Consider the following 7,061-nt stretch of genomic DNA (forward strand, 5'->3'; position numbering starts at 1 on the left):
GTGCTTGATTATGCTTGTGTGTGTACACTTAATTGGGCTTGTAATTGATTGCAAATTGATGTGAAATTGGTTGAATTGCAAAGTTCAAAGTGTGTTGATCAATTGTATATGCTTAATTCTCTTGCTAATTTTTAGTCAAAATTAAGCAAAAAAAGAAGAAAAATTCGACCTAATTTGGATGCAAAATGCATAGAAATTTGATTTTGGGTGTAACTTTGAAGTGTTAATTGCAAAAAATTCTTTACAAAATTGGGCGTGTACGCACTTCATGACCTATTTTTAGTTTCGCACGCGTATACGTATCACTTCTCGTAACAGTGTGTGCACTTACTTAATTTAGGTGTGTGCATTTACTTAATTTAGGTGTGTGTACACTTACTTAAATTGGATGTATGTGTGCATGCATTTACTCGATTTAAGTGTGTGTGCACTTACTTGATTTAGGTGTGTCTGTGCATTGCTTGATTTAGGTGTGTGCATTTACTTGATTTTAGGTGTGTGTGCACTTACTTGATTTAGGTGTGTGTGCATTTACTTGATTTAGGTGTGTGTGCATTGCTTCAATTAGGTGTGTGCATCATTTAAGAGGGGTGTGTACCATCTTCAATTTGGGTGTGTGTAAAGTGTAGTGCACAAGCAAACAAAGGGGGTGGGGGGTCAAGCACATGTGCATGCTTGTTTTTAGGTGTGTGGAAAGGGAGTAAAGTCAACAAAATACAAGGGATGTGAGAAAAGAATCTAGGTGAGAGAAAGAGAAACAAAGTCAACAAAGATAATAAAAAGAGTGTGTGCTTGGGCGTCCGAATTTTTAAAAACCAAAAAAAAATATTTAAAAAGAAAACTTTTTTTTGTAGGCGTCCCATGCATGTGCGCATCTAGTCGGCCTCTTTCGGACCCTGTATTACGCGGATCTCTCTCTTATACTTTCTCTAATATACCTCATTCACGCGCACATTTATGCACGACTAGACACTGAGAGTACATATGTACGGAGAGTCGTTTGCCTGATTCACTTACTTGTTTGACATAGCATACTGTAGGATTTAGTGGACTCTCGACACATTGACATCATTGTGATGTGATTTATGAGCCATTATTATCATGCATGAATAACTATAGGTCACCCGTGTGACAGTTTCCTTTGATTACACCATTCACATCACGATCTTGCCATACACTTGTTATATTGCTTGCTATTCCTTGAGAGATCTAGATCAGTCATAGTGAGCTTCCACATGATCATTCAGTATTTGCACTCTCTAGATTGATGACGGCCATGGCCATGAGAGGTTCCGATTTGGTGTTGCTATGGTTAGTAGGAGCGTACGAGAGACATTTATGTTATCGAGATCGATATACCGATTGCTATTTTGTGAGGCTTCAGCCTCATAATCAATCTACTCATGCTTTTCAATCAGTTAGAGCCAGAGCCCACCCCACGAGGTCTGATCATCTCATAGATTTCTTAGATGTACTCTATCAAGTACAAAATATCCATTCTAGACATGAGATCCCAGTACCATCCCTAGAGGATGTTGCAAACACACGATACCATCCAGTGACAGTCTAGTTACAGCGTATGCATGATAGTTTTTTGTATGTTGATGATGATGCACGCATGTTTTTGAGAGAGTCACAGATGCCTGTACCAGAGCCTCAGGTAGATTTTGGTAGATCCATGGGTAGTAGGACCTATTATGGCCTTGATGATTATAGTACCTACACGATGATTTTTGGCCTACCTTATCGACCTATCCCTAGCCCTAGATCCCCTACATCTAGTGTTGGCATTGAGCTTGAGTCCACATACACAGCGAGATCACCCATTAGACCATCTCCAAGTTTTCTACCTAGACCTATTGCTCCGCATGACTCTATCGATGACCATAGATCTAGGTTGACACTGGAGATTGACGAGTCTCGAGAGCAGTTATTGAGAGAGCCACGCATAGAGACCGAGACGAGATTGACATCAGAGTCCTCATAGACACCACACAGAGCTAGATTCGGCATGATGAGCACTTCATAGTCTATGTTTACTGTCATAATAATCAATATCTAATTCTCCTAAATGATTTTCTCATATTAAACTGATCATTTAATGTGGGGAAGTGCCAAGGGAGAAAAAGCTAGAATATTGGTTAAGCTAGCAGACCGGCCACAGTAGGGATCCAAAGGAGGGAAAATAGGGATCCAAAGGGGGGGCCATCTGCAAAAGAGCCATGTGAAACAATGGGCCAAAAAGACCCTAAGGTTCAGCCCATTAAGACTTCCAAAATGCTAAGGTTCCAAAATTCAAAGGTTGTGTCCAAAGGTCAACCCTAGGGAAAATTGGATGCTTAGTGTGTGCCCTAAAAGTCTTTTCACATCCCTACATGGGAGGGGGCGAGCCCCAAAGGTAGGAGATGAGAGAGAAAGCCACACACACACACACAGGCTCCCTTTACACAAAGGGAATGAGGGACACATGTCAGCTCCCTAGGCCAGATGCCCACAATGTGTGCCCAATTCCTATTGGAAGACCCTTGAAGTGGACCAATGAGAATTAAGCTAGAGTAAATCTAGTTTAATTAATTTAAAAACATTTAATAAAAGAAACCAATGAGAATTAAGTCTCCTAGAAGACTATTGGGCAGTCTCCCAAGGGGTCCAATGAGCATTCAGGAGCCCCATGGCTTGCCTGATTCCTATTGGCCAGGAGGCAAAGGGGTCCAATGAGAGTTTAGTTTAATTATTTAATTACCTAAAGCTCTCACAAAAGGGGAAAGGGGGACACATGTCAGAAGGCTATCACTTATGCTGCTTAATTCCTATTGGCTTGACCTGGGGAGGTCCAATGAGGCAAAAGCCAGACCTAATTAGCAGCTAGGGCTCGCCCAAGAGAGGGGGGGGGCTGATTTTTGCTTGGTATTGACACACACACTCTCACACTTGACCATGTGTGAAGGGAAAATACTCTATCTCCTCCCAAGCTTTAATGGAGAGCTCATCACCTACTCCAAGCTTGTGAGATAGAAGCCTACATCAACACTCTCTTGGCATGTGGATGCAAATCCAACCAAGAGCCAAGCTTCAATGCATGCTCATCTTCTCTACCAAGCTAATTACTAAGCTAAGCTATGCTAATATGAGTGATTATGTGAGGAGATGTACATCTTTCTCGTAAGATACTTCTTTTTCCTCTCAATCTACTCTCATACCCTGCTAGCTCTCACCATCTTCGAAGGTGTGTGAGGTCTTGGGTCTGAGAACGGGGATAATTCAAGTTGTGTTTGATTAAGTGTTTTGCTTGGTGTATGAAGCTTCCATCTTCATTGCACTAGCTAGTCTTGAAGGAACACAAAGAATTGTATTGTACAATGTCTCTCTTGATGGGAGAAACCATAATACAAAGCCTTTTGGAGGGGGGACCGGCTCCATGCAAATCCGATCCTCAACTGTTGTCAATAGCTTAATTGCTCTCTCTTTTGAAAGTATTGTCGATGCTATCTAACTAGGTGTTATGCTTTTTGTTGCTCTCTCTCTCCACCCAAGCACTCTTGTAATTCTCATTAGGAATCTATTCTAATGAAATGCCCACTATGTTCATGTTAATTTCCGCTACACATAAGATTTTAGGCCATTAAATGTTACATTGGTATCAGAGCTCAAGGTTTCTCTTTTCTTGCTCAAGAAGGGAGGTCCTCAAGCTAGCTACAAATGGTTGGTATTATTAATTGCCTGTGAGTAAGTAGAATAGGGATTTTTCAGCCTTGCAGTGCGCCTGCCTTTGTGCAGTTAACGGGGCATCACCGTCGAGAGCTATGGTCTTAATAGTGGAGTCCTACGGGGCTTGCCTACGGCTTAACCACTATTGAGCTATTAGAAGCTTGACAGGAGCCGGTGCTGTCTTGGTGTCGAAAGACCCTCTCTTCTATTCCTTGCAATTAATGGTATTCGAGCCGCGGGTACAGTAGCTTGAGTGCTTTTTCTAACGGGGTAAAGAGGAGTAGCAACTAGGGCTTGAAGTGCCAAAGTACACCTAAAAGTTGTTAGAATGGCTGACAATAGTAAAGAGAGTGAAATTAATGTTGATAACTTTGATTTTGCTCATGAGCAAGCTACTAATGATGCTTCAATGCTTGTTAACTATCTTGTTTCTAGGCTTCAACAAGCCATGGGCAATCCATCTCTCCAAAGTGAAGTGCAACGGCAGCTCCGTGCTCACGGGATTCTCCAAGCTCATCACCATGACGAGAGAACACCTAGGAAGCCTCCTTGTGAGACTACCAAAAGAGGTATCTCTCCGATTCGGGAAGAAGAAGAGAATCCATATGAAGGGCTCAAGAACTTACTTCTTGATGATGCATCTCCTTCCCAAAGGAGAACTCAAGAGCCTCCACCGAAGGAACGAGAAAGAAGCGAGTCTCCCGCCACCTCGGCGGAGATGGCTCCACGAAGACGGCGGGCTAAACGCTCTCCATCACCACCAAAGCGGAGAAGACCATCATATTCTTCTCCTCACCACAATTCAAAGAGGGATGATAAAAAGCAAGAGAAGAAAAAGGCGAGAAAGAGGACACCCTCTTCTCCATCTTCTTCATCCTCTTCCTCTTATGAAAGCTATGGTGAAGACGACAAAGATCAAGACAAGAAAAAGGCGAGAAAGAGGTCACCCTCTTCTCCACCTTCTTCAAATTCTTCACCTTCTGAAGAAAGTGATGGTGCAACTTTTGAACCATCAAAAAGAAGAGGCCATAGGAAATCCTATGCCGCATGGAAGAGGTCGTCCAAGCTGAAGAAATTCAAAGAGGGAGGGAAGAGCATCTCTTTCCTTACCTATGATGGCACCTTCGGTGCTACAGACAAAGTTTTGGCCTTTATCCAGCAATTCGATGCGGCGTTTGGAGATGAGGGCTTCACGGAGTCCTCTAAGCTACGCCATGTAGCTATGCACTTTCAAAAGTCCGCCAGACAATGGTGGTCTAGCCTACGAGCCAACGGTGAAGCTCACGAACATGGAAGGCTTTAAGAGCTTCCATTATGAAGCAGTTTTTGGCCACCGATGCCAAAGACAAAGTACTCACCGAATGGCGAAGCTTAAAGCTCTCTCCCAATGAATCCATCCACAAATATGTAGACAAGTTTTGGGACCTACAACTCAAAGCCACTGTCTTCAAAAAGTTGGATTTTGGAGAGCAAAAGCAACAATTTTGTGCGGGCTTAACCGAAGAAATGGCGGAGTATGTCAACTCCCAAAGGCCACGTACCATATCGGCGGTAATACACCATACTATGGTGGCCTCGCGAATCAATTTCCAAACGGGGGGTAAAAGAAATAATAAGCCCCCGGAAAACAAGGGTTCCAATGAGCCTAAGGGGAAGGACAATGTCCAAAAGTCTCCTAAGGGCAATTCCAACAAAGCTAAAGAGAAGGGAGTTTACAAAGGAAAGAATAAACTCTCTCCTGAAGAGCTTGAGCGTTATCGTAAAGATAACCGGTGTTTCAAGTGCGGCGAACAAGGGCATGCGTACCGCGCTTGTCCCCAAAAGAACAACCGCCAAGATCCTCCTAGAGCTTCTTTGGTTGAAATCCAAGAGGAGGAGATTCATCAAACTCACCACAAAGGATCTCCTCTATGCCATGCTTGGGGAAAGGTAAGAGAACATGATGCTTTTATTCTCTTTGACCCTAGTTCTACTCACAATTTCATATCTATGGAGTTAGCCACCAAGCTAGGCATACAATCCTATGAGATGGGAGATATCCTACCCGCAGACAGTGCCTTCAAGGGGCAAGAAGCTTCAGTCACTCCCTTAATCGGGAAATTGAGGCTTCATGTCCAAGGCTATGTGGACAAAGAGGACTTCTTTATCTCTCCTCTCAAGCATGAGGATGTAATCCTAGGGGCACCATGGTTTGACCGCCTGGCTGCCGATGTTAAATTTCCTGAAAGGAGAATCTCCTTTAAGTTCAGGGAAAAGGACATGTATATAGATGCTAAGGAGATGGGTAACACCATCCCCATTGTACATACACCAGCTTTCAACAAGTCAATAAAGAGCTCTATTTCCGTGTACATGATTTTTGTTAAAGATTCTCAAAATGAACCTAATGCTTTAACAAAAGAAAATAAAAGCAACCAAAAGGAATTAGAGTTATCCAATTTTCTCAAGGGGTTTCAAGATGTTTTTATTGACGACATCCCTTGTGAGCTACCTCCTAAACGAGGTAATGACGACCATGCAATTGAACTTCTTCCAGGAAGTTCACCGCCTAACAAACCTCCTTATAGAGTTTCTCAAGCTCAACAAGAGGAGATTATGCGGCAAGTGCATGAGTTAGTTGAGAAGGGCATGGTTAGGCCTAGCTCATCTCCATTTTGCTCACCTGTGCTATTAGTGCAAAAGAAAGACGGCACATATCGTATGTGTGTCGACTATAGAGCACTAAATAGGATCACTATCAAGAATAGGTTTCCCGTTCCACGGGTAGAAGACCTATTTGATAAGCTACAAGGATCGACCTACTTCAGTAGGATTGACCTAAAAAGTGGCTATCATCAAATAAGGATAGTTGATCAAGACATTGTAAAGACCGCATTTCGTACTACATTTGGTCTTTACGAATACATTGTCATGCCTTTTGGCTTGACTAATGCACCAGCCACATTCAACCGCTTGATGGAGAAGCTGTTCAGGCCTCATCGAACCTTCACTGGAGTGTTCTTTGATGATATTATCATCTACTCTAATTCATTGGAGGAACACAAGCAGCACCTCCAGGTAATATTTCAAGTTTTAAGAGAGAATAAACTTTATGTTAATCGAAAGAAAAGTGAATTTTTCTTGCAAGAGATTCAATATTTAGGTCACATTATCTCTCAAGATGGAATCCAAATGGATCCATCCAAGTTAGAGGTAATAAAAGGATGGCCTAAACCAAGGAATCTTCATGAACTAAGAAGCTTTATAGGTATGTGTGCATACTATAGACGCTTCATAGAAAAGTTCTCATGAATTGCGGGACCATTACATGACCTAACAAAGAAAAATGTTAGGTATACGTGGTCTGCTAAGGA

General features: G+C 42.5%; 1 pseudogene; it reads left to right on the forward strand.

The window, feature by feature from the left end:
• The first annotated feature begins 1,276 nt into the window (after window positions 1-1,276).
• Window positions 1,277-1,987, forward strand: LOC147421332 (uncharacterized; annotated as a pseudogene).
• Window positions 1,988-7,061: the final 5,074 nt, after the last annotated feature.

The sequence above is a fragment of the Adiantum capillus-veneris genome, chromosome 28 (assembly GCF_014529385.1).
Source record: "Adiantum capillus-veneris isolate H3 chromosome 28, ASM1452938v2, whole genome shotgun sequence".
NCBI classification, from domain to species: domain Eukaryota; kingdom Viridiplantae; phylum Streptophyta; class Polypodiopsida; order Polypodiales; family Pteridaceae; genus Adiantum; species Adiantum capillus-veneris.